Raw genomic sequence first — 25,682 nt, forward strand, 5'->3', positions numbered from 1 at the left:
GAAAGACTTGCATTTATGCAACTCTTTTCACGACCACCAGACATCTCAAAGTGCTTTACAGCCAATGAGGTAGGAGTCACTGTTGTAATGTGGGAAACGCAGCAGCCAATTTGCGCACAGCAAGCTCCCACAAACAGCAATGTGATAATGACCAGATAATCTGTTTTTGTTATTTTGGTTGAGGGATAAATATTGGTCAGGACACCAAGGGTAACTCCCCTGCTCTTCTTCGAAATAGTCCCAGGGGATCTTTTATATCCACCTGAGAGCGCAGACGGTGCCTCGGTTTAACGACTCATCTGAAAGATGGCACCTCCGAAAGTGCAGCACTCCCTCAGCACTGCTCTGGAGCAACAGCCTAGATTTGATGTGCTCAAGGTCCTGAAGTGGGTCTTGAAGCACACGAACTTCTGACTCAGAGGCAGGTGTGCTACCAACTGAGCCACAGCTAACACTTAATGCAGTAAAACATCCCAACGCGATTCACAGGAATATAATAAGACCACAAAATTTGACACCGAGCCACATAAGGAGATATTAGGGCAGATGACCAAAAGCTTGGTCAAAGAGGTAGGTTTTAAGGAGCGTCTTAATGGAGGAAAGAGGTAGAGAGGCGGAGAGGTTTAGGCAGGGAATTCCAGAGCTTAGGGCCTAGGCATCAGAAGGCAAGGCCGCCAATGGTTGAGCGATTATAATCAGGGATGCTCAAGAGGGCAGAATTAGAGGAGCGCAGATATCTCTGGGGGTTGTGGGGCTGAAGGAGATTACAGAGATAGGGAGGGGTGAGTGATTTGAAAACAAGGATGCGAACTAGGGAAGAGATAGCAGAGGCATTATGATATATTTATAGTGTGGAGATGCCGGAGTTGGACTGGGGTGGACAAATGTAAGAAGTCACACAACACCAGGTTACAGTCCAACAGCTTTATTTGAAATCACAAGCTTTCGGAGCACTGCTCCTTCTTCAGGTGAAGTGGAGAAATGCATAAAGACACAGCTTATATAGTCAGAGAATCATGTCAGATGTTTACAGGTAACCTTTCCAACTGCCATTTGTCACATTCTCTGACTATATAAGCTGTGTCTTTATGCATTTCTCCACTTCACCTGAAGAAGGAGCAGCGCTCCGAAAGCTTGTGATTTCAAATAAAGCTGTTGGACTATAACCTGGCGTTGTGTGATTTCTTAGATATATTTATACAAATTAATTGGAAATGGGAATAATTCCAGAGGAATGGCGGACAGCTAATGTTGGTCGTGTATTTAAAAAGGGAGAGAACAAATCCAGGGAACTATATTCCAGTTTGCTTAATGTTGGTGGTAGGAAAGATGATGGAATCTTTACTCAAGGATGTGATCGAAGAAAACCTAGAAACCAAAATATAATAAAGAATAGTCAGCATAGATTTCAAAAGGGAAGGTCATGCTAGATGAACCTTATTGAATTCTTTGAAGAAGTAACAGGAAGTGTAGACAAGGGTAATGAAATAGTGCACTTCGATTTTCAAAAGGCCTTTGATAAGGTACCGCATGATAGTCTCATGACTAAGGTCAGAGCATGTGGAGTCAGGGGACAAGCAGCAGAATGGATAGCAAACTGACTACTTGAGCACATAAATCTAGGCCGAAACTCGCAGTGCGGTGCTGAGGGAGTGCTGCACTGTCAGAGGTGCTGTCTTTCGGGTGTGATGTTAAACCGAGGCACCATCTGCTCTCTCACGTGGACGTAAAAGACCCCATGGCACTATTTCAAAGAAGAGCAAGGGAGGTATCCCTGGTGTCCTGGCCAATATTTATCCCTCAATTAACATCACGAAAACAGATTATCTGGTCATTATCACATTGCTGTTTGTGGGAACTTGCTGTGCGCAAATTGGCTGCTGCGTTTCCCACATTACAACAGTGGCTACACTCCAAAAGTAGTTCATTGGCTGCAAAGCGCTTTGAGACGTTCAGTGATCGTGAAAGGTGCTATATAAATGCAAGTCTTTCTTTTACTAAACAGAAAACAGAGAGTAGGGGTTAAAGGTAGTTACTTAGACTGGTAGGAAGTGGGGTGTTCCACAGGGATCGATGCCGGGACCACTGTTGTTCACCATTTACAGAAATGATTTGGACTCGGGAATTGGAAGTACAATATTAGCATTTGCCGATATAGTTAATACTGAGGAGGACTGTGATAAAATACAAGAAGTCGTTAACAAGCTTGCAGAAACTTGCAGAAACTTGTAAATGGCAAATGAATTTCAATATAGATAAGTGCGAGGTGGTGCATTTTGCTGGAAGCACTAAGGAGGCCACCTACACCTTGGAAAATAAGAGTCTAAATGGTGTAGTGGAGCAAAGGGATCTAGGGGTACAGATTCACAAACCATTAAAAGTAGCAATGCAGGTCAACAAAGCCATAGAAATTGTAAATAAATCACTGGGGTTCATTTGTAGAGAACTAGAATTCAAAAGCAGAGAAGTTATGTTACACTTATATAGAACATTGGTTAGACCACACTTAGAGCACTGTGCTCAGTTCTGGTCTCCATATTATAAGAAGGATATAAAGGCACTGGAGAAGGTGCAAAAAAAATGACAAAGATAATACCAGAACTGAGATGTTCTCTATCAAGAAAGAAGGAATAAGCTGGGCGTCTTTTCTCTAGAAAGGAGAAGGCTGAGAGGTGACCTGGTAAGAGAGCTATAAAATTATGAAAGGGTTCGATAGCGTAGATGTAGAGAAGATGTTTCCACTTGTGGGGAGTCCAAAACTAGGGGCCATAAATATAAGATAGTCATTAATAAATCCAATAGGGAATTCAGGAGAAACTTCTCTCCCCAGAGATTGGTGAGATTGTGGAACTCGCTACCACATGGGAGTGGTTGAGGTGAATAACATAGCTGCATTTAAGGGGAAGCTGGATAAGTACACGAGGGAGAAAGGAATCGAAGGACGTGTTGATAGGGTGAGATGAAGTAAGGTGGGAGGAGGCTCGTGTGGAGTATAAACACCGGCAGCACCAGTTGGGCCGAATGGCCTGTTTCTGTGCTGTAAATACTATGTAACACTATGTACTATGTAATATTATGTGACAATAGGAACAGGAGGGGGCCATTCAGGCCCTCGGGTCTGCTCCGCTATTCAATTAGATCATGGCTGATTTTTTACCTCAACTCCATAGACCCGCTTTAGCTCCATATTCCCAGCAAAAATCTATCTATCTCAGTCCTAAAAGCTCCAATTCTCCCGGCATCCACAATCTTTTGGGGAAGTGGATTCCAGATTTCTACTACCTTTTGTGTGAAAAACTGCTTCCTGATTTCCCTCCTAAATGGCCAAGTTCTCATTTTAAGATTAGGACCCCACGTTCTTGATTTTTCCCAGCAAAAAGACAGACTTGCATTTATATAGCACCTTTCACAACCACCGGACATCCCAAAGCACTTTACAGCCAATGAAGTACTTTCGAAGTGTAGTCACTGTTGTAATGTGGGAAACACAGCACAGCTAGCTCCCACAAACAGCAAGGTGATAATGATCAGATAATCTGTTTTACTGAGTTGATTGAGGGATAAATATTGGCCAGGACACTAGAGATATCTCCCCCACTCTTCTTCCAAATAGTGCTATAGGATCTTTTACGTCCAGCTGAGAGAGCGGGTAGTCAAAACTGCCCAACGCATTACCGGCACCCGGCTACCGACCATAGAGCACATATACCAGAAACGCTGTTTACGGAGGTCACGGTACAATCATCAAAGACCCTACCCACCCCAGCCACAGTCTGTTCGCCCTCCTGCCATCTGGGAGACGCTACAGATGCATTCGCACCCATACGACCAGACTTAGGAACAGCTTCTTTCCCAGGGCTGTCATCCTACTGAACTCCACAAATAAACTCTAAAACCTGCACATCTGCCAATGCACTTTATTATGGTTATGTTTATGTTAATGTATTACAAGCCAAATGTATGTTGAATGTTTAAATGTCTTAATCTAAATGTACACTCTCGGGAGCCGCAAGCCTACATTTCGTTGTACTGCACTTGTGCACTAACAATGACAATAAAAGTTGATTTGATTTGATTTGAAATTTAAAATCTCATCCGAAAGACAGCACCTCCTCAGCACTGCACTGGAGTGTCAGCCTAGATTTTTGTGCTCAAGCCCCTGGAGGGGGACTTGAACCCACGACCTATCTGACTCAGAAGTGGGAGTGCTGCCCACATTTTTTTTAATAAATATACTTTATTGAACATTAAGAACATTTACAACATCTTGATCATTTCATTGTATGATACAAATCAATTCCGCCGCTCTGCATAGCCATTCCGCCACCACATTTTAACATCAAAACCTGAAGTTTAATTTGTCTCCTGTAACATATATTAATCGATTGTACTTTAAAAATTGGTTGTAAATTACTATCCTTAAATTCCTTTCTGAATAAAACATCCACAGAGCCTTATAATGATCTTTTAGCTTATATTTAAAATACTCTTTTAGATTGATTATCCTCCCCTTAAAAAACAGCGCATTCCTTCTTTGCACAATCACGAATCTAGCCAAACTGAACATTAAATTAATTGCCGCTCCGCTAGACTCGGGCAGACTCTCCTGCAATCCCCATCTCAAAATTGAGTCTCACGGGATTCCCATTCTCGCTCTTCGGTCCCCACCCAGCAAAAAAGCTTCACACAACTGTTGAACATAGTACTTAAAGTAATTTAACTGCGGACATAACACCAGTAAATGGGACAGAGTCTTATCCCGTGCCCCATACACTGGGCAAGTTGCCGCCTCCACTCGCCCAATCTTGCACAAGACCGTCATGGTAAAAATCCGGTTACGAGCCAATTTGAAATCCAATTCAATCCACTCTGGACATTTAAAATTTGCCCACACTCCTTTCCAAATTCTGTTGAAGTCCAGCTGTGGGTATATACTCTGCCAAAACTCCTGACCAGCAGGTGTCTTGAATCTCCATTCTCTAAATACCTCATAGAAATCTCAAGTATTACAGTTGTCAAATTGGACCAGCTCTCCCCCTTTCTCCAGTACAACGCTTGGAAAAGCAGGACGCATTTTACTTCCTTTGGAGATTTGTGCATTTATTTCTTCCATCCAATCCTGTGGCATTGCCCTCACAATCTTCTCATACATAATTCCTATTGCTTTTTCCTCTACCTCCTGATCCTCATCCCACACCATGTCCCTCACTATCGCTTCCGGCAACCAACCTGGAATCACCTCGTATAATACATCTTTCACAGATATAATCCCAGCTTTTATAAAAGCTTGATTAAATAAAACCTCTCCTTCGATGTTGACCCACCTGTCCAAAAATAAGGGCTGTTCTAAAAAATTCCTCAGCCCCCTTGGGCATAAACTGCACACTTTTTAAAAATTGGGCCCAAGTCTCTACAACCCCCTTATAAAACCTAGGGAGAAGTTTAATCGATTTCAAAAACATATTATTGTATTCCATATACAATATCCCCTGCCCTCCTATCCCACTTCGTTTTTAAAAATGCTCAAAACAACTCTTCCAAAAACTTGTATTTGACTTCTGAAGAAATCTCTTCACCCATTTGATTCTAAAGGATTTTTTCTTCAAATCAATATCTGGGAAATTGAGTCCTCCCTGATTTCTCCGTCCAATGATGGTATTGTAAGCCACCAAGGCTGGTTTCCCTTCCCATAAAAATCTCACACAAGCCTCTCGGATGGACTTTTCCGCCCACTCAGGAATATCTTCCACCACCAATAAGTACCATAGCTTAGATAGCAGGAGAGCAGACACCACTGTCGCTCTTCCTTGCACTTTCAACCACCTTCTTTCCCATCTTCCCAAAATCTTTTTAATTTTCATAACCTTCGGTTCCCAATTTAATCGATCCACTTCATCCCTGTCTTTCTTGCACCCCATATGCACCCCCAGAACTTCCAAAACCTCCACCACCTTAAAGGGACATTCCCCCAACCATTCCCCCCTACCCCTCCCTGCAACTAGGCATTGGGACTTATTATAATTCACTCTGGCTCCTGAAGCTCTACAATATTCCTCCACTACATCCATAGCTTTCCTCACTGACTCCCGATTTCTCAATGTTGAGGTTGTGTCATCTGCATATTGGTGTATCACCGACACCAGCCCGGAACTGGGTACCACAATCCCAACTACACCTTGTTTCTTTCGCATCATGTAACCTAATGGTTCTGCTACCAATGTGTACAACAATGGGGACAGGGGACAACCCTGTCTCACTGATCTCTGTATCGGAAAATACTTGGATAAAAAACCATTACATTTAACACAGCTAAATATGTTTGAATAAAAAATCCTTATCCACTGAATGAAATTTTCCTTGAAACCAAATGCTTCCAAAACCTTCAATAAAAACTCATGAAAGACCCTATCAAAGGCTTTCTCTTGATCTATCTTTAATACATAAGCCTCCTTCCCACTCTCTTCCATGAGCTCTATCGCATCTCGGATTGAGACCACAGAGTCTACGATGTCCCGGCCTATGACTCCATAGGACTGAGAGGGCCAAACTATCTGCGGTAACAGCTCCTTCAAACGATTTGCCATAACCCTCGCCAAGATCTTATAATCAACATTTAATAATGTGATGGGCCTCCAATTCTTCAGATCCCGTCTATCCCCTTTATTTTTATAAGCTAAGCTTATGATCCCTCTCCTCATAGATGGGGCCAGACTTCCCTCAATTTTAACTTCCTTAAAAACTTCTAAGAGCAATGGACTTAAAATCTTGCAAAATTCTTTATAAAATTCTGCACTTAGTCCATCGGACCCTGGGCTTTTCCCCCACTTCATTCCACTTATTGCTACTTTTATTTCCGCTAATCCTACTTCTTTGTCACACATGCTTCTCTCATCCGCCTTTAAACCCTCTTCAATAAAAGCAGTAACCTTCTCCATCGCCAAATTGGAAATGTCTTCTTTAGTATATAACTCTTGATAAAAGCTGCTAGCCGCCTCTAAAATCTCCCCACTTTCATGAATAATCTTCTCCCCGACTTTCAACTCTTCAATTAACGATAATCTCTGTCGCAGCTTTTCTTGCTCTAGAAAATATCTAGTGCATCTTTCGCCCTCCAATGTATCTCTAGCCTTTGCACGGAGAATGGCCCCCTTGCATTTTTCAGCTTGCAATAATTCCCACTCTTCCTTTAGCACCCGGAACTTAGTCTCTGCTCCCTTATCCCCTCCGTCAACTGCTTTACAGACATCCGTAAACCTTTTATTTATATTCTCTTCTCGACGCTGGCTAGCTGCCGCCCTCTTTTTCCCATAACGTACCGAAAAAACTTTTACCTCATATTTGAAATTATCCCACCAAACTCTTCTTTCTTTCAAGAACAAAGGTTCCTTCCGAGCATCCTTTATTATATTTATAATCCCTTCTTTATAAGCAATTTCTTTCAGGTATTGATTGTTTAAAATCCACACCCCTGAACCGATCTTAACTCTGCTGTTCCTAATTCTAAGAACCAAAGCCGAGTGATCACTAAAAAGTACTTTTTTATAATAAATCTCCATCACCTCAGAACTTACCCCTTCCCGCATTAACACAAAATCTATTCGGCTCTGTTTTAAAACATCACCCACCCAACCTGATCTGGAGAACTCCCTTTTTATGGGGTTCCGGTCCCTCCATAAGTCTCTCAAATTTAAATTTGCCATCATTTTTACAATCATCCCTCTGGAGTTATCATCCTTAAAGGTCATCTGGGCTGAAATGTCCATCTGAGATAAAAATACATTAAAATCCCCCACTATACAAGGATTTTCCACCTCTGCCGCTTCAGTGAATAACCCCCGAAAAAACTCGCGATGCTTGCAATGTTTGTTCGGTGCATAGATATTAAAGAGATCGCAATTAAATCCCTCCATTTTTACCCTTAGCCGTAAAAATCTCCCCTCAGTGTCCTTGTCCATCAAGGCAACGTTCTCTTTCATGGACGGACTCACCAAAACAGCCACCCCTCTACGGTTATCACAGAAATCACAGAAACCCCACAGTGCAGATAGAGGCCATTTCGGCCCATCGAGCCTGCACCGACACATATCCCACCCGATCCCCATAACCCCTACACCAACACATATCCCACCCTATCCCCGTAACCCCACGTATTTAATCCCCCTAACACTAAGGATCAATTTATCATAGCCAATCAACCTAACCTGCACATCTTTGGACTGTGGGAGGAAACCGGAGCACCCGGAGTAAACCCACGCAAACACGGGGAGAATGTGCAAACTCCACACAGACAGTCGCCCGAGGCCGGATTCGAACCCGGGTCCCTGGCGCTGTGAGGCAACAGTGCTAACCACTATGCCACCGTGCACAACTTGCAAACACCTCTCCCTTCCAAACCTTCTGAACTCTTTCTAGGATATCCTCATCCCAAAAGGTTTCTTGCAGACACAACAAGTCCATACCTTTAAAACCCTGCAATAACTGCTGCAATTTCTTCTCACCAATGTAATCATGGCTCCAAAGAAGGGAAATATGCCTGATAAGCTCCCCATCATTTAATCTCTGGCCCTTCCCTCCTCACATGCTCCTTCCCAACTTCTCGGGCAGCTGTTGTTTTTTCCTGCAGCCTCCGACTCTTTTTCCCCTCCTGTTTAAACTTTCCCTGCTGTTTCAGCCTCTTCCTTGCATTAAGTTTGGGCCCAGGAGGTGCCCTTCCTCCCTCCTTCTGCCCCTCACTAACCTTTCCCTTTCCACATGATGCCACCCCACCCCCAACTTCCATGTCTCTGTCCCCCTCTAATTCCTCACACTCAAGCTCTTCTGCAACCCCCTGTGCCTGCTCCCCGTCAGATACATAAACCTGCTCCCCGTCAGATATTTCATCTCCCACAGAAAGTCTTCCTGCTATCGCAGTTTCTCCCACTGTGCCGCTCCCTTCGACCACATCTCCACCTCTGACCCTTGCACCCTGTTCCCTCTCTCCATGGGACAATGGCACACCTAAATTCTTCCCTTCTGATGTCTCTATCTCGCCGATCCCATCCTGCTGTCCCTTTAAGGCTCCTGCCTCTTGCTCTCTCTCCCCATCCTGCCCCCTCCCTCTCACCAAGATATCCGACTCCCCGCCTCTCCCCGGAGCACCCACATCCACCACACACCCCGCTCCCACCTCCTCTCCCCCCGCAGCCACCAGACTCCCCAGGGGGAGCCGAACCTCACTAAGGCTCGGGTCTGCACGCAACCCTCGCTGCCCGCTGCTGTCTTTGTTCCCCTCCACAGCACTCGGCGTGTTTTCCGCCATCTCCATCCCGTCCTCCGTGCCGCCATCCTCTACCTCTTCCTGTGCTCCTTTCTCCTTCATTTTACCGGCTGTGACCTCTGACCGCACCGCTCCTCCGGCCGTTCCACTTTCATCTCCTTCTCCCATCTCATCACTCATATCGCTCCCTGCTGCCACACACTCACAGCGGGTGGGGCCTTTGTGACACACCCCACAGCTCTCCGCCTTGCAGCTCTGAGCGATATGTCCCGACTCACCGCCATTGTAACAATACAAATCTGGACAGTTTCTTAGGAGATGGTCATGTCCCAGACAATAATAGCGCACCTTTACTTGGTTATCGTGCAGCACACAAAAGTACTGCACTCCTTCCAGTGTCTCGAACTTCATACTGTACGGCAAAGACCTCACCCACTCTGGGAACCGCACCTTTACATACCGGGTTCCGTCTGCTACCCGTGTTCCCGGATAGTACCTCCTCTTTATTTCAGAACAGATTTTAATGTCCCACGACTCCAACTTTTTGCTCAGCACTTCGTCCTCAATGTACACTGGCAAGTTCAAAAATGAAACCACCACCTCCACTGAATATAGCAGAGACCCCTCCCAGAATTTCTCACCAACTTTCAGACTGAGTAGCAGTTTTTCCACCTCCTCACGGCCACTGACCGTCACCTCAAATTTCACATTCGGCTTTGGTCGGCAGGCAAAGCAGCTTCCCTCGCCACAGTCCTCATGAACCTCCTGGATTATATCCCAGGCTCGAATCTTCTTATCCTCACACTGCACCACCACCGTGTTGTCTTCACCAAACCTCCTGGGGTCCCGGCCCAAATCTTTGGGCCTTCTTTTTTCCTTTCCCACCACAGTTTCTTCCCTAATTAAATTCCTCTCGGGAACACTGTCCTCTGAGGGGCCCGGCTCTCTGGACCCCTCAGCAGCCATCTGGCTGTTTTTTGTGGGCCAAAAAGGCCCTAAAACCTGAAAACAAAACCCTAAAACCCACCACCAACTTTTTACAGAACTCCCAGCTGCAATCAAGCAACCAGTCACACCTGGCTCACTCCTAGCCCCTCCCACCTAGAGAGTGCTGCCCACTGAGCCACAGCTGACACTTAAGGAGATAGTTTCTCTGTATCTACCCTATCGAATCCTTTTAACATTTTAAACACCTCGATCAGGTCACCCCTCGCATGTTTGTTCTGCAGTCTGGAGGAGTCCGTGTTTCATATTTATATAGAGTGTGAGAGGTTGCAGCCCCTCTTTCATTATTTGAAGGGGCTGCTCCTCAAGTTTTGGTTGCACTTCAGTCCCACGCTCTTGATCTACGGTCACCCGGTGCGGAGGGGAGCGGGCAGGTCGGAGGACCTCCTCGTGGGTCTGCTCCTGGGCCTGGCGAAGAAGGCCATTAATTGGTCCAGGCAGCGGGCGGTCGAGGGGGTCGTCCGGCCGGATTGCCTCCCTCTCTTCCGTGGCCATGTTCGCGCCCGGGTGGCCCTAGAGCTGGAGCACGCGGTGTCCGCCGGCGCGCTAGATCACTTTCGTGACCGGTGGGCGCCGCGGGGACTGGAGTGCTTAATTGGGCTGGAGAACCAAATTTTAATTTGATTATTAAGGTTTATTTGAAGTTTTATTGGTTTATTACAGTTTGATTGGTTTATTTACAGTTTTAATGGTTTATTTACAGTTTTTATGTGTCTAAATTTATGGTTTTACCAAAAGAGGATCAGGTCACCCCTCAATACTCGAGGGAATACAAGCCTAGTCTATGCAACCTCTGCTCATAATTTAACTCTCTGAGCCTTGGTATTGTTGTGGTGAATCTGTGCTGCACCTCCGCCAAGGTCAATATAGCCTTCATGAGGTGCGGAGCCCAGAACAGAGTGCAGTGCTCCAGGTGGGATCTGACCAAAGCCAATTCTCAATCTTTGTTTGGAAATGAATGTTGGGTCTGATATCATAACCTTGAACTTACTCCCTTATCTTAGAATGTTTTGACAAACAAGTAGGGTGAAATCAAACTTCGGTGACAGCGCAGAACAGGCCATAGCATTTCAGTAGCCTGTTTTGTATTCCAGGCTGATTTTCTTTTCCACTGAAGTCAATGGGCTAAAAATTCGATGGGTAGCGCCACCAGTTAACACCTAAAGAGGGCAGTCAGTGGCTGTAGCACCACTGGCTGCGCCTCCCGCGATATTTGTCGGGGGCGCTAATGGCGGCGTTAGCCTGTAGCACTGCGCCGCCACCGATGACATTTTCGGTGTGCGCAGCGCCCCGCTACCGCCCCGATCACGATATTTCTTTGCGACCGCCTCCGTTAATCTGGCCGCTAATCGCGCCTGGTTCACGGGGCCTACCTGTGGCGGGAGTGGCGCAAATTAAGGTGGAGGTGCGGGGCGGCCGTTTTTTTTTGGCGGCCGCATGCCAGCACCTCCGTCCCCAGCCTCCTGATCTCCCCCCGCGGCAGTGCCGGCTGTTTTCCGAGAGCCCGGCACTTCTCTTCGGTGCCGGGCTCTTTTACCGGCACTCGCGATCTCTGATCGCGCTGGTGCACGCCCCTCCCCCTTAAGAATGGGAGGAAGGCCTGCAGTACCGCAGTGCGCCGTGCCACAGCCTGTGGCGCTGCGGCACGTTGCGCTGCGATATTCAGTTTCAGCGCCCTAAGAGGGACGCGGAGCGCCTCGAGCAGCGCCCCGTGTCCCTCTTGTGGTGCACAAACCGAATTTCCGGCGAGCGCAAGCGGCTCCGTGCACAGTGCTAATTCCGGCGCCCAGGCAAGCTTGGCGCCCCAAAACGGGGCGCCACCGAATTTTTAGCCCATTTGTCTTTACCACACAAGAGATGAAAGATCTAGGCAGGTTAAAGGGACTCAAAACAAATCAATCCCCCCAGGGGGGATAGATGGTGTTTTCCCCAGTGGGCTGAAAGCGAGTAGGGAGGAGATTTGTGAGGCAGTGACCATCGTTATGAGGGAGTCAGTAGATTGAGAACAGGATAAGAACATAAGAAATAGGAGCAGGATTCAGCCATTCGGCCCTATGAGCCTGCTCCGCCATTCAATGAGATCATGGCTGATCTTCTGCCTCAACTCCATTCACTGGCCCTATCACCATATCCCTTGATGCCCTTACTAGTCAGAAATCTATCAACTTCTGTTTTGAATATACCCAATGACTGAGCCGCCACAGCCCACTGAGGTCGAGAATTCCAAAGATTCACCACCCTCTGTGTGAAGAAATTTCTTCTCATCTCAGTCCTGAATGGCCTACCCTTTATCCTGAGGCTGTGGCCCCTGGTTCTAGACTCCCCAGCCAAGGGAAACATTCTCCCATCATCCACCCTATTAAGCCCTGTAATAATTTTGTATGCTTCAATGAGATCCCCTCTCATTCTTCTGAATTCAAGAGAATACAGGCCTAGTTTACTCAATCTCTTCTCATACGGGATAATTTAGTGTCCATGTGACAGAGACTGTAGGTCCCGCATTGGACACATTAGTCACCTAAGAACTCATTTTTAGTGTGGAAGCAAGTCATCCTCGGGCCCGAGGGATTGCCTAAGAAGAGAAGAAGAAGAAGAAAGGGTGACAAAAATGTCTCAGGAAAGAGCCAGCGCAGACTCGATGGGCCGAATGGCCCCATTCTGTGCTGTACTATTCTATGATTCTACAGTAAAGGCTATGAACTAAACTCAAAGCTGTGTAGATATAGGGTAAACCCTGGGAATGGCTAAGAAACTGGCTGAAAGGGTGGAAAACAATGGGTAGTTGTTAGAGGAGTTGTGTCAGACCGGGGAAGGGGGGCAGGGTGGGGAGTACTGAGTGGGGGGTACCTCAGGGCCCAGTGATGTGGCCAGTGTTGTTTTTTGAATATGCATAAATGGCCTGGAGTGAGAAACTCGATGCAAAGTGAATGAGTTGGATAAAATAGGTATGTGGGCAGAACAATAAGAGATTAAATTTAATACCGGTGTAAAGTGTTACACGCAGGATGGAAAACTAGCTGCCATGTATACTCCATGAACGGTGTTGCAAATGAAGTTGGGATAGATCTAGGAATCTTAGTAGACTCAACGCTAAATACGTCCGTCCAAGGCAGAGTAGCAAGCAGCAAAGCTAATCGGATGTTGAGCTGCCCTCTCGGCCCCTGCCTCAGCTCATCCGCTGCTGAAACCTTCATCCATGCCTTTGTTACCTCTAGACTTGACTAGTCCAATGCACTCCTGGCCGGGCTCATATTTTTCACACTCCATAGACTTTAGCTCATTCAAAGCTTTGCTGCTCGTATCCTAACACGCATCAAGTCCCGTTCACTCATCACCCATGTGCTCGCTGACCTACATTGGCTCCCCAGTCTGACAACGCCTCGATTTAAAAATTCTCATCCTTGTTTTCAAATCCCTCCATGGCCTCCCCCCACCCCTTCCCTATCTCTGTAACCTCCTCCAGTCCAACAACCTTCCGAGATCTCTGCGCTCCTCTAACTCCTCTTGCGTTTCCCCGATTTTCATCGCTCCACCATTGGCGGCCATGCCTTCAGCTGCCTGGGCCTTAAGTGCTGGAATTCCCTCCCTAAAGCTTTCTGCCTCCCTACCTCTCTCTCCTTTAATGCGCTACTTAAAACCTACCTCTTTCACCACGCTTTTGGTCACCTGTCCTAATAGCTCCTTATGTGGCTGGTTGTGAAATTTTGTCTGATAACACTCCTGTGTAGCACCTTGGGGGTGCTTTACTACGTTAACGGCGCTATATAAATGCAAGTTGTTGTTTTTGTTGTAGTGCACTGGACTTGCTTTTAGAAGGGTTCATCTGTCAATCACTCCTTGATGTAGGGGCATAGGAACAGGAGGAGGCCATTCAGCCCCTCGAGTCTGTTCCACCATTCAATTAGCTCCTGGTTGATCTGTATGTTAACTCAATCTACCCGCCTTGGTGCCATCCCTTAACATATCTCTTGCCGAACCAAAATCTATCAATATCGGTTTTGAAATTTTCAATTGACCCCCTAGCCTCAACCGCTACTTGGAAAGCGTGTTCCAGATTTCCACTACCCTTTGTGTGAAGGCGCTCTCATTTTAACCTCAGCCCCTATCGTATATATTTATATTTTTTATCCACACCTTTTGTCTGTGTCTTTATTCTTCTCTCCCACATGGCAGCTGTCTTCCATTCTGCCAGCACAATTTACGCTTCATCTAGAGCCATCCTTTGTCTCTTAACCTCTCCCATTACCATCTCCTTTTGCCTTGAATATCTCTTAATGTCTCTTAACCTCTCCTGCCTTCTATCCTATCACAGACCTTCCCTTTTTGTTCTTTCATCCCCTCCCCCCTTTCCCAGCCCCTAAACTTGCTTAAAAATCTGTTCCATCTCCTGCTTTTTTCCAGTTCTGACGAAAGGTCATCGACCTGAAACGTTAACTCTGTTTCACTCTCTTCACAGATGCTGCCTGGCCTGCTGAGTATCTCCAGCATTTTCTGTTTTTATTTCGCTCTAATTTTAAGTTATGCCCTCTTGTTCTGGACTCCCCGGCCAAAGGAAATAGTTTCTCTCTCTCTACCCTATCAAATCCTTTAACCATCTTAAACACCACCTCTTAATCTTCTATACTCGAGGGAATACAAGCCCAGTCTATGTAGCATGTCCTCATTAATTTAACCCTATTAGCCCCGGTATCATCCTGGTGAATCTGCGCTGCACCCCCTCCGAGGCCAATATATCGGTCCTGAGGTGCGGTGCCCAGCACTGAATGCAGTTATTCTAGGTGGGGTCTGACCAGAGCTCAGTACAGCCGCAGCATAACTGCCACCCCTTTATATTCCAGACCCCCCGTGACACAAAGGCCAACATTGCATTAATACAAATTGATGATGGGATGGATTTTTCTTTCTGTCACCTGGGTGCTAAGCATTGCCTGGGGTGAATACAGAGAGATAAGTCTGCTGGAGAGGATGATGGGTCAGTAAATTAATAGTAAATTAATGGTCTACAGAGCAGCAGTGATACCCGCCCTGCTGTATGCCTCAGAGACATGGACCATGTACAGCAGACTGGAAAGCACTGGAGAGGTACCACCAACGCTGCCTCCGCAAGATCCGGCAAATCCATTGGCAGGATAGGCGCACCAACATCAGTGTTCTTGCTCAGGCCAACATCCCCAGCATCAAAGCTTTGACCACTCTCGATCGGATCCGATGGATGGGTCACATCGTTCGCATGCCCGATACGAGACTCCCACAACAAGTGTTCTACTCGGAGCTCTGACATGGCAAGAGAGCCCCAGGTGGGCAGAGGAAACGCTTCAAGGACACCCTCAAAGCCTCCTTGAAAAAGTGCAACATCCCCACCGACACCTGGGAATCCCTGGCCCAAGACCGCACAAAGTGGAGGAGAAGCATCCGGGAAGGCGCCGAACACCTCGAGTCTCTTCGCCGGGAGCAAGCGGAAGCCAAGCGCAAGCAGCACAACATAGAAACATAGAAGATAGGAGCAGGAGTAGGCCATTCGGCCCTTCGAGCCTGCTCCACCATTCAATGAGATCATGGCTGATCATCCAAACCCTAGCACCCGGTCCCTACACCGACAGCCATCCCACCCAAGCCCTATCCCCGTAACCCCGTAACCCCACGTATTTAATCCCCCCTAACACTAAGGGTCAATTTTTTTATCATGGCCAATCAACCTAACCTGCACATCTTTGGACTGTGGAAGGAAATCAGAGCACCCGGAGGAAACCCACGCAAACACGGGGAGAATGTGCAAACTCCACACAGTCACCTGAGGCCAGATTTGAACCCGGGTCCCTGGCGCTGTGAGGCAACAGTGCTAACCACTATGCCACCGTGCTAACCACTATGCCACAAGGAACGCACGTCAACCCAAGCACCCCACCCACCCGCCCCTTCAACTACCATCTGCCCCACCTGTGACAGAGACTGTAGGTCCCGCATTGGACTCATCAGTCAACCTGAGAACTCATTTTTAATGTGGAAGCAAGTCATCCTCGGTTCCAAGGGACTGCCTAAGAAGAAGAAGAAGGAAAATCCATCAGATTCTGCAAGGAACGTGCAATCCATCCCGGGTAGGTTTGCCAACTCTGGTTGGAAGTATCCCTGGAGGTTTTGTCACATGACCTCCCGCCTCCAACCGTTTTCCATGTTGTTCTCTGCTCCAGAGATACTCAACGCCCAGGCTGCAAGCATGGAAATCTGCTTCGATATTGTCAAATTGGCTCGAGTCTCAGTTGCCAGGAGTTGAAAAGAACCAGTTTTAACGAGGAAACAAAACCCCCCTGGAGGGCCCCCGGTGCCTTGTCTCAACCTCCTCGCGCAGCAGAACTGGGCGGTTCCCAGCTAGGGTGATGCAGCCGCTCTCACGAGCATGTCATGAGCTCCTCCATCTCCTGGAACAGTGTTGGTTTTTTTACTTCAGGACTTAATTTGAAAGAAAGCTGATCAGAGACAGACCCTGGTGTCGGAGCTGCAACCAGTCTCAGCGTTTCCCCCCCCTCCCCCCCCGACCCCGGAGAGGGTCAGGAAAGGAATATAGTTAGGGTTCTCACCACTAATTGGGGTACAGTGCAAGCCTTGGCTGTACAAGCAGACCCCAACCCCCTTCCTTTCCCACCCCTGGGGCCCCCTCTAAATGGACATCCTTGACTTTTAAAATTCACACACGTACAAAAAAACACACACACATATATAGACACACACACATACACATAGACACACACACATACATATAAAGATACACACACATATTTAAACACACATACATATCGACACACACACATACATATAGACACACACACATACATATAAAGATACACACACACATATTTAAACACACACACACAAAGAAACACACACACACATATAAACACACACACATACATATAAAGATACACACACATATATAAACACACATACATATAAACACACACACATACATATAAAGATACACACACATAGATAAACACACACATACACATATATAAACACACACACACACACATATATAAACACACACACATACATATAAAGATACACACACACATATAAAGATACACACAATGTGTCACACTGTCAGCTGTGGCTCAATGGCTAGCACGCACTCGCTTCTTAATCCGAAGGTTGTGGGTTCAAGTCCCACTCCAGGGACTTGAGCACATAAAACTAGGCTGACACTCCAATGCATGCTGAGGGAGTGACGCACTGTCGGAGGTGCCGTCTTTCGGATGAGACGTTAAACCGAGGTCCCGTCTGCTCTCTTAGGTGGACGTAAAAGATCCCAGGGCACTATTTTGAAGAAGAGCAGGGGAGTTCTCCCTGGTGTCTTGGGCCACTATTTCTCCCTCAACCAACATAACAAAAACAGATTATCTGGTCATTATCACTGACATGAATCTTGTCGTTCATGTGAAAATGACTTGTGAAATAATACTGGGCGGCCTGCTGGTGGCGCTGTCCAGGGAGAATATAAATACTCGGGCACGGGCCCAGCTTGCTCAGGACATTCTTTAACAGGAACTAGTGAAGGACACAACTAGATCTCCATGTTGAAAAACAGTTGATTAAAGCTTTGTTTAACGCTTAGACCAAGTGCCTAGTAGTTTTCTTACATCAATCACATTGCTGTTTGTGGGAGCTTGCTGTGTGGAAATTGGCTGCCACCTTTCCCACATTACAACAGTGACTCCACTTCAAAAAGTACTTCATTGGCTGTAAAGCGCTTTGACATGTCCGGTGGTCATGAAAGGTGCTATATAAATGCAAGTCTTTCTTTCTTTCACACATGCAAGCACATAGATGCAAAGATGCACACACACATGCAAAGATATACACACACAGATATATACAGATCAATGTTCCCTGTAATTTTCCTTTGTGCACAGTCCCTTTAACTGATTGCGCGGCCCATTCAAATTTTTGTGCATGCGTGGTTATTTCCATTGAAAATCTGTGAGTGGCCTGCACGGGACCTCCAGACCGCTGCAGCTTAGCGGAAAGTTGTCTAGATGTACACACACAACCTTTGTTTGATTGATTCCTGGGATGAGAGGGTTGTCCTATGAGGAGAGATTGAGTAGACTGGGCCTATACTCTCTGGCGTTTAGAAGAATGAGAGGTGATCTCGTTGAAACATACAAGATTCTGAGGGATTGACAGGGTAGATGCCGGAAGGATGTTTCCCCTGACTGGAGTGTCTAGAACCAGGGGGCACAGTCTCAGGATAAGAGGTCGGCCATTTGAGACTGAGATGAGGAGGAATTTCTTCACTCAGAGGATTGTGAATCTTTGGAATTCTCTACCCCAAAGAGCTGTGGAGGCTCAGTCGTTGAGTATATTCAAGGCAGAGATCGATAGATTTTTGGACTCTCGAGGAATCAAGGGATATGGGGATTGGGCAGGAAAGTGAAGTTGAGGTCAAAGATCAGCCATGATCTTGTTGAATGGTGGAGCAAGCTCGAAGGGCCGAATGGCCGACTCCTGCCCCTAGTTCTTATGATCTTGCGTTCTTATGTTTGCTGCTGTTGCTCTTTGTCCTTCTGAAAGCTGAAAGAGTGTCACTACAGGACTAGAACAGAACAGAGAATCACTCCAGCACTAGAACAGGACGGAGTATCACTCCAGCACTAGAACAGGACGGAGTATCACTCCAGTACTAGAACAGGACAGAGTGTTGCCCAATATGTTAGTCATTGGCCACATGCATTTCTGATTAGCAAACAATAAATAATCACAGCGCGTGTGATCTCAATACACATGTTCGCATGGTGTGTGCACCTGCACTTTAATTTTTAAACATTGTTGGTGAAATAGAGGAAAATGAGAGTGTGTGAGTATTTCTTGATTGTTGAATGCTTTACCCCCTTGGTATTGACAATAACAACAACTTGTACTTATATAGAGCTTTCAACATAGTAAAAGGTGCTTCACAGGAGCATTGACAAACAATCTGGCACCCAACCACAACAGGAGATTTTTTTTTTATATTCGTTCATGGAATGTGGGCGTCGCTGGCAAGGCCAGCATTTATTGCCCATCCCTAATTGTCCTTGAGAAGGTGGTGGTGAGCCACCTTCTTGAACCGCTGCAGTCTGTGTGGTGATGGTACTCCCACAGTGCTGTTAAGGAGGGAGTTCCAGGATTTTGACCCAGTGACGATGAAGGAACAGTCGATATATTGCCAAGCCAGGATGGTGTGTGACTTGGAGGGGAACTTGGAGGTGGTGCTGTTCCCAGGCACCCGCTTCCCTTGTCCTTCTAGGTGGAAGAGGTCGCGAGTTTGGGAGATGCTGCCGAAGAAGCCTTGGCGAGTTGCTGCAGTGCATCTTTTAGATGGTACACACTGCAGCCACGGTATGCCGGTGGTGGAGGGAGTGAATGTTTAAGGTGGTGGATGGGGTGCCAATCAAGCGGGCCGCTTTGTCCTGGATGGTGTTGAGCTTTTTGAGTGTTGTTGGAGCTGCACTCATTGTGACAAGTGACCAAAAACTTGGTCAAAGAGGTAGGTTTTATGGAGGAACTTAAAGGAGGAGAGAGGGGTAGAGAGGCTTAGGGAGGGAATTCCAGAGCTTAGGGCCTAAACAGCTGAAGGCACGGCCGGCAATGGGGGAGCGATGAAAATCGGGGATGTGCAAGAGGACAGAATTGGGGGAGCGCTGAGATCTCGGAGGGTTGTGATCTGAAAGGCCGTGGAATTGTTATGCCTGGTAAAAGCAGGAGTAAGGCCTGCTTTTACCAGCATAAGAGTTTTAAAAAACAGAAAAATAAAATTATATCACTGATTTATACATAAAGGTAAGTTTATTTTTAGCCCCATAGAAACATTGGCCTAGAAATTCAGTGGGCTTTGCGCCCAGTTACCGGCCAAATAGGGTTTCTGCGCCAGTGTAAGAGGGTGCGCTGATATTCAGCGCTGCGGTAATGGCGGCGGTAGCCGGTAGCGCTGCGCCGACACCGATGACGTCATCGGTGTGCGCAGTGCCCCGGTTCCGCCCCGCTTCCGGCCCAAACCCCATATTTAGTTGCAGCCGCCTCTTCTGCAGCGGCCGCAAACAGCGATTGAAAAACGGGGCCGTACTGCTGCGCTGCTGGAACGCTTTAAGGTGGAGGTGCGGCCGGCCGCTTTTTCGGCGGCCGCCTGCCCGCACCTCCTTCCCCGGCCTCCTCCACCCCCCCCCCCCCCGCGGCATTGCCGGCTGCTTTCCGCGAGCCCGGCACTTCTCCGTGGTGCCAGGCTCATTTGCCGGCACAATCCAGCGGCGATCTCGCTGTTGCAGGCACCTCCCCCTTAAGAGAAGGAGGAGGCCTGCAGTACCGCAGCCTGCCGCTCCGCAGCGGGTGGCGCAGCGGGGCCTACAGCGCAGAAATTCAGTTTCAGCGCCCCAAGCGGGGGCGGGCACACCCTGGAATAGCGCCCGGTTTCGACTTGGGGCGCAAAAGCCGAATATCTGACGGGCGCACCTGGCTCCGCGCGCAGCGCTAACTTTTGGGCGTTAGCCTGCTGGCGGGCCTTAACTGAATTTCTAGGCCTTTATTTTTTTCTCCAAAACATAAAATTTTTGTTTAAAATATTTAATTAAATGGAATTTTAATTAATTTTAAATATGCAATTAAAAAAAACTATTTCATGTGTTGGTGTAATTTTTAAGTCATCTCCATTCATGCTTTTGACAGTTCCGTACATACAGAACTATCAAAAGTATGAATGGGGATTCCCTTCTTTTATTGGTTGGGCCGGCCCACGTGATCCCAGGGGCCTCTACCCGCGCCGACCCGGAGAGGCCCAGGATCGCAAGCCTCCGTACCTCCCGGGCCACCAGGTACTTTTATGGACATTTTGCAGGTCGGAGGCGTCCGCCCGCGGGAAGCCTCCGATCGCAAATGTTGGCCCATTAATAGGAAAGCTTTTCAAACCAGAATTACTAACCTGTTCTTTCAGAACATTCTTACAACATTGACAGCACTAGTGATCAGGTGACATCTAGCCACCAAGATCCCTGCGCTCCTCCAATTCTGGCCTCTTGAGCATCCCCTATTTTAATCGCTCCACCATTGGTGGCAGTGCTCTCAGCTGCCTGGGCCCTAAGCTCTGGAATTCCCTCCCTAAACTTCTCTGCCTCTCTCTCCTCCTTTAAGGCGATGTAGACTTGACTATTCCAACGCTCTCCTGACCGGCCTCCCATTTTCCACCCTCCATAAACTTGAGCTCATCCAAACTCTGCTGCCCGTATCCTAACTCGCACCAAGTCCCGTTCCCCCATCACCCTCTGTGCTCGCTGATCTACACTGGCTCCCGGTCCGGCAAAACCTTGATTTTTAAACTTGCATCCTTGTTTTAAAACCCCTCCGTGGCCTCACCCCTCCCCATCTCTGTAACCTCCTCCAGCCCCCACAACCCCCCACGATCTCTGCGCTCCTCCAATTCTGGCCTCCTGCGCATCCTCGATTTCCATCGCTCCAACATTGGCGGCCGTGCCTTCAACTGCCTGGGCCCTGAGCTCTGGAATTTCCTCCCTAAACTGCTCCGCCTCTCAACCTCCCTCTCTCACCTCCTTTAAGACGCTCCTTAAAACCTACCTCTTTTCATCTGCCTTAATATCTCCTTATTAGAAGAATGAGAGGTGATCTTATTGAAACATATGGGCTCGAAATTCGGCTGTTAGCGCCACCGATTAATGCCTAAAGAGGCCGAGAAGTGGGGCGCTAGCCAATTTCCGGGCGGGCGCAGGGCGCCTAGTGCCTCGCCCCATATTGAGCATGCATTTAGCGCCGGCGCTCAATCTTAGCGCCCGCTCATGGGCGCAGGCAGATTATGACGTCATTTGAGTGTGCAACGCCTTTTGGGCGCCCCGGACCGGAAATTCAGTGGCGCCCCCCTCCGTAGCGCCTGGCGCTAATAGTGACAGCTCACCTGGAACCTTACCAAGTCGCTCTCGGGCTGGAGGAGCGTTATTTAAAGGGGACTGGTGTGGTTTAAAAGCGGCAGCCATTTTTGTAGCACAACTTCCTCGAGAGCTACAAAGAGTTGCTGAGCTGCACACTGAGAGCCATTTGACCACTGAGCCAGCGCAGGCAGAGGAACTTCAGCCTTCTGACCATCACCTTGCTGTTGGTGAGCCTTAACAACGGGTAAACTTCCTGTGCGCACTTCTTATGGGGGCTGCATTGGAGGGGAACGTCCTGCTGCTGAATCATCTGGAAAGGGCACTGAGACACTGGGAGAGGGGGGCGGGCATGGCCAGATGGAGGAGGGCCAACAGACGTCACCACAGCAGACCTTACGCTGGCAGGGTTTTCCGACAGCAGTTTTCCTACATGAACATGTCGGAGGAGCAGTGTGTCAGAAGGCTGCGATTTAGAAACGAGGTGGTGACTGAGCTGTGCCAGCTGCTTCAGCCAGATCTGCAGCCTCAGATAAGGTGCAGGACATCTCTGTCGGTGGCTGAGAAGATGCCTGCTGGCCTGAACTCCTACGCGAGCAGCTGTTCTCAGGCTGCGCGTCAGAGGCTGATCAGAAGTAGCTTCTCGGCCCCTCTCATGGAATGCTTGCTGCCATTCCAAGAACAGGAATGGAACTGGTCTGATACCCCCAAGCCTGTGAAGGGCAAGATGCATGTAAATAGCAGACATGGCCATTGTATAGCAGACATGGCCATTGTAAATGAAGAAAGTGTTTCATTATACAAAATGTGGTTCCTTCAAACATGAGAAAGCTATGGCAACAGAAAGCAAAACTAATACACTGACACATAACTGCCTCTCACACCCGGGAGACTGTCCAAAACATAAATCACATTCCGACCATCTTCCTTGGCCTTGATTCCACTGCACCAACCAAAGCATCCAATGCCCCATCAGTGAGGCGTTCCGCCCTTTGTCTCACCCTTTCCATGTCTTGCTAGGCTGGTGCGCCACAGGTAGGCTCCCACCGATTTGAAGGCCTACAAGGCAGTGAGTGTGTCTGGTGATGCCAATTGACCTGCCCCTTTAAGAGCTGGCCGGCGCCAGTGTGTCTCAGGGAAAGTGATTATTGACAGCACCTGCGCTGCGCCCCGCCGCCACGAAATTGGGTTGCGCCGCCGGGTTAGCGCCTTAGGAGTCTCGTGCAGTGCCTGATTTAGCGCCGCAATCACCTTCAGGGGCGCTGCAACCCAATATCGCGCTAGGTGGCGCTAAATTGCGCCTGGCGCTAAACTTTGCGCATCGCCAGGACTAGCGCCCCAAACGCGGCTATACCGAATTTCTAGCCCATAAGATTCTGAGGGGGCTTGACAGGGTGAATGCTGAGAGGATGTTTCCCCTCGTGGGGGAATCTAGAACTAGGGGGCATAGTTTCAGGATAAAGTGTCGCCCATTTAATACGGAGATGAGGAGGAATTTCTTCTCTCAGAGGGTCGTGAAACTTTGGAATCCTCTACGCCAGAGAGCTGCGGAAGCTGGGTCAGTGAATATATTCAAGGCAGAGATAGACAGATATTTGAGCTACAGGAGAGTCAATGGCAATGGGGAAGTGGAGTTGAGGCCAAGATCAGATCAGCCATGATCTCATTGAATGGCGGAGCAGGCTCGAGGGGCCAAATGGCTTAATCTTGCTCCTATTTCTTATGTTCTTATGTGGCTTGGTGTCAAATTTTGTTTAATAATTGCTCCTGTGAAGCACCTTGGGATGTTTCACTGTGTTAAAGGTACTATATAAATGCAACTTGTTGTTGTTGAGTCGACAATGTCACTAACACACAGCGACTGGAGGAATCCTTCTCCCGAACATGTCGCTGTGAAGAACCGGCAGAATCCTAGGGGTTGACAAAATGAAACATAACAGTCCCAAGAATAAGAACATAAGAAATAGGAGTAGGAATAGGCCACTTGGTCCCTCGAGCCTGCTACGCCATTCAGTAAGATAATGGCTGATCTTGGGCTCAAAGCCACTTCCCCGCCCGCTCCCCATAACCCTTCACTCCCTTATCTTGTAAAAATCTGTCTATCTCCACCTTAAATGTACTTAATGACCCAGCCTCCACAGCTCTCTGCGGCAGAGAATTCCACAGATTTACGACCCTCTGAGAGAAGAAATTCTTCCTCATCTCAGTTCTAAAAGGGCGACCCTTTATTCTGAAACTATGCCCCCGAGTTCTAGATTTCCCCACGAGAGGAAACATCCTCTCTGCATCTACCTTGTTGAGCCCCCTCAGTATCTTATATGTTTCAATAAGATCCCCTCTCATTCTTCTAAACTCCAATGAGTATCGGCCCAGCCTGCTCAACCGTTCATCATAAGTCAACCTCTTCATCTCAGGAATCAACTGAGTGAATCATCTCTGAACTGCCTCCAATGCAAGTATACCCTTCCTTAAATAAGGAGACCAAAACTACATGCAGTACTCCAACCCCCTTGCAATAAAGGCCAACATTCTATTTGCCTTTTTGATTGCATGCTGTACCTGCACGCTAACTTTTTGTGTTTCATGCACAAGGATCCCCAGGTCCCTCTGAACTGTAGCATTTTGTAATCTCTCTCCATTTAAATAGTAATTTGCTTTTTTATTTTTCCTGCCAAAGTGGATAACCTCGCACTTTCCCACATTATACTCCATCTGCCAAATGTTTGCCCACTCACCTAGCCTGTCTATATCCCTTTGCAGAGTCTTTGAGTCCTCTGCGCAACTTGCTTTCCCACCTATCTTTATAGGAGGGAACTGGGCGAGGGAACGAGTCATGTACCATGTACAGCGAACGGAGCAGTGCAAGGATGTGTGCTTGCTGGCAGGAATCTAGACATTCCTGTCAGTCTCTCCTCTGTAACATACACCAGCTGCACGGGCAAAGAAATCCAGCCCATCCCCGCCCTTCCAGCACACAGAGAGAGCGAGAGAGAGAGAGTACGAGCCTTTAAGCAGGCTCCCACCCAGGATTTATCTCCGTTTGTGGACGCCCCCTAAGAGGCCAGGGCACCCCCCCCGACTTCCCTCCCTCCCACCACACCCCACCTGAGAAAGGAAACCGAGCCTTCTGAGGCCTGTCTGCCACCAGTGGGAAGTTCCGCCAGCCAGTTGGAAAGGCCGGTGATAACTCAGCATGCGTAGGTCTGGATCGTCTTCAGGCTGTTATCAGCAGTGAACGCACACTGCCCCATCACCACGGTCCACATCTGTTGTAATTCGTGCATAGGATGGGCAGAGAGTTATCTCCCCGGGTGGAGGCCAACTCGCTGACTCTCCCATTTTCCCTCCCACACGTCCCTACTACCACGCATTGGCAGGGCGGTTATCACAGAATCACAGAAACCCCACAGTGCAGATAGAGGCCATTTCGGCCCATCGAGCCTGCACCGACACATATCCCACCTGATCCCCGTAACCCCACGTATTTAATCCCCCTAACACGAAGGGTCAATTTATCA

The 25,682-nt window shown here is 47.9% G+C and overlaps 1 long non-coding RNA gene across 1 annotated transcript in view; it reads left to right on the forward strand.

Moving 5' to 3' along the window:
- The window catches only part of LOC147095974 (uncharacterized), a 41,099-nt gene that overhangs the window by 12,533 nt on the left and 2,884 nt on the right, over positions 1-25,682 (forward strand). The gene's annotated exons all lie outside the window — the stretch shown is intronic.

This window comes from Somniosus microcephalus, unplaced genomic scaffold (assembly GCF_052327205.1).
Source record: "Somniosus microcephalus isolate GS21.2 unplaced genomic scaffold, FLI_Smic_1.0 unresolved_chr1, whole genome shotgun sequence".
Classification (NCBI taxonomy): domain Eukaryota; kingdom Metazoa; phylum Chordata; class Chondrichthyes; order Squaliformes; family Somniosidae; genus Somniosus; species Somniosus microcephalus.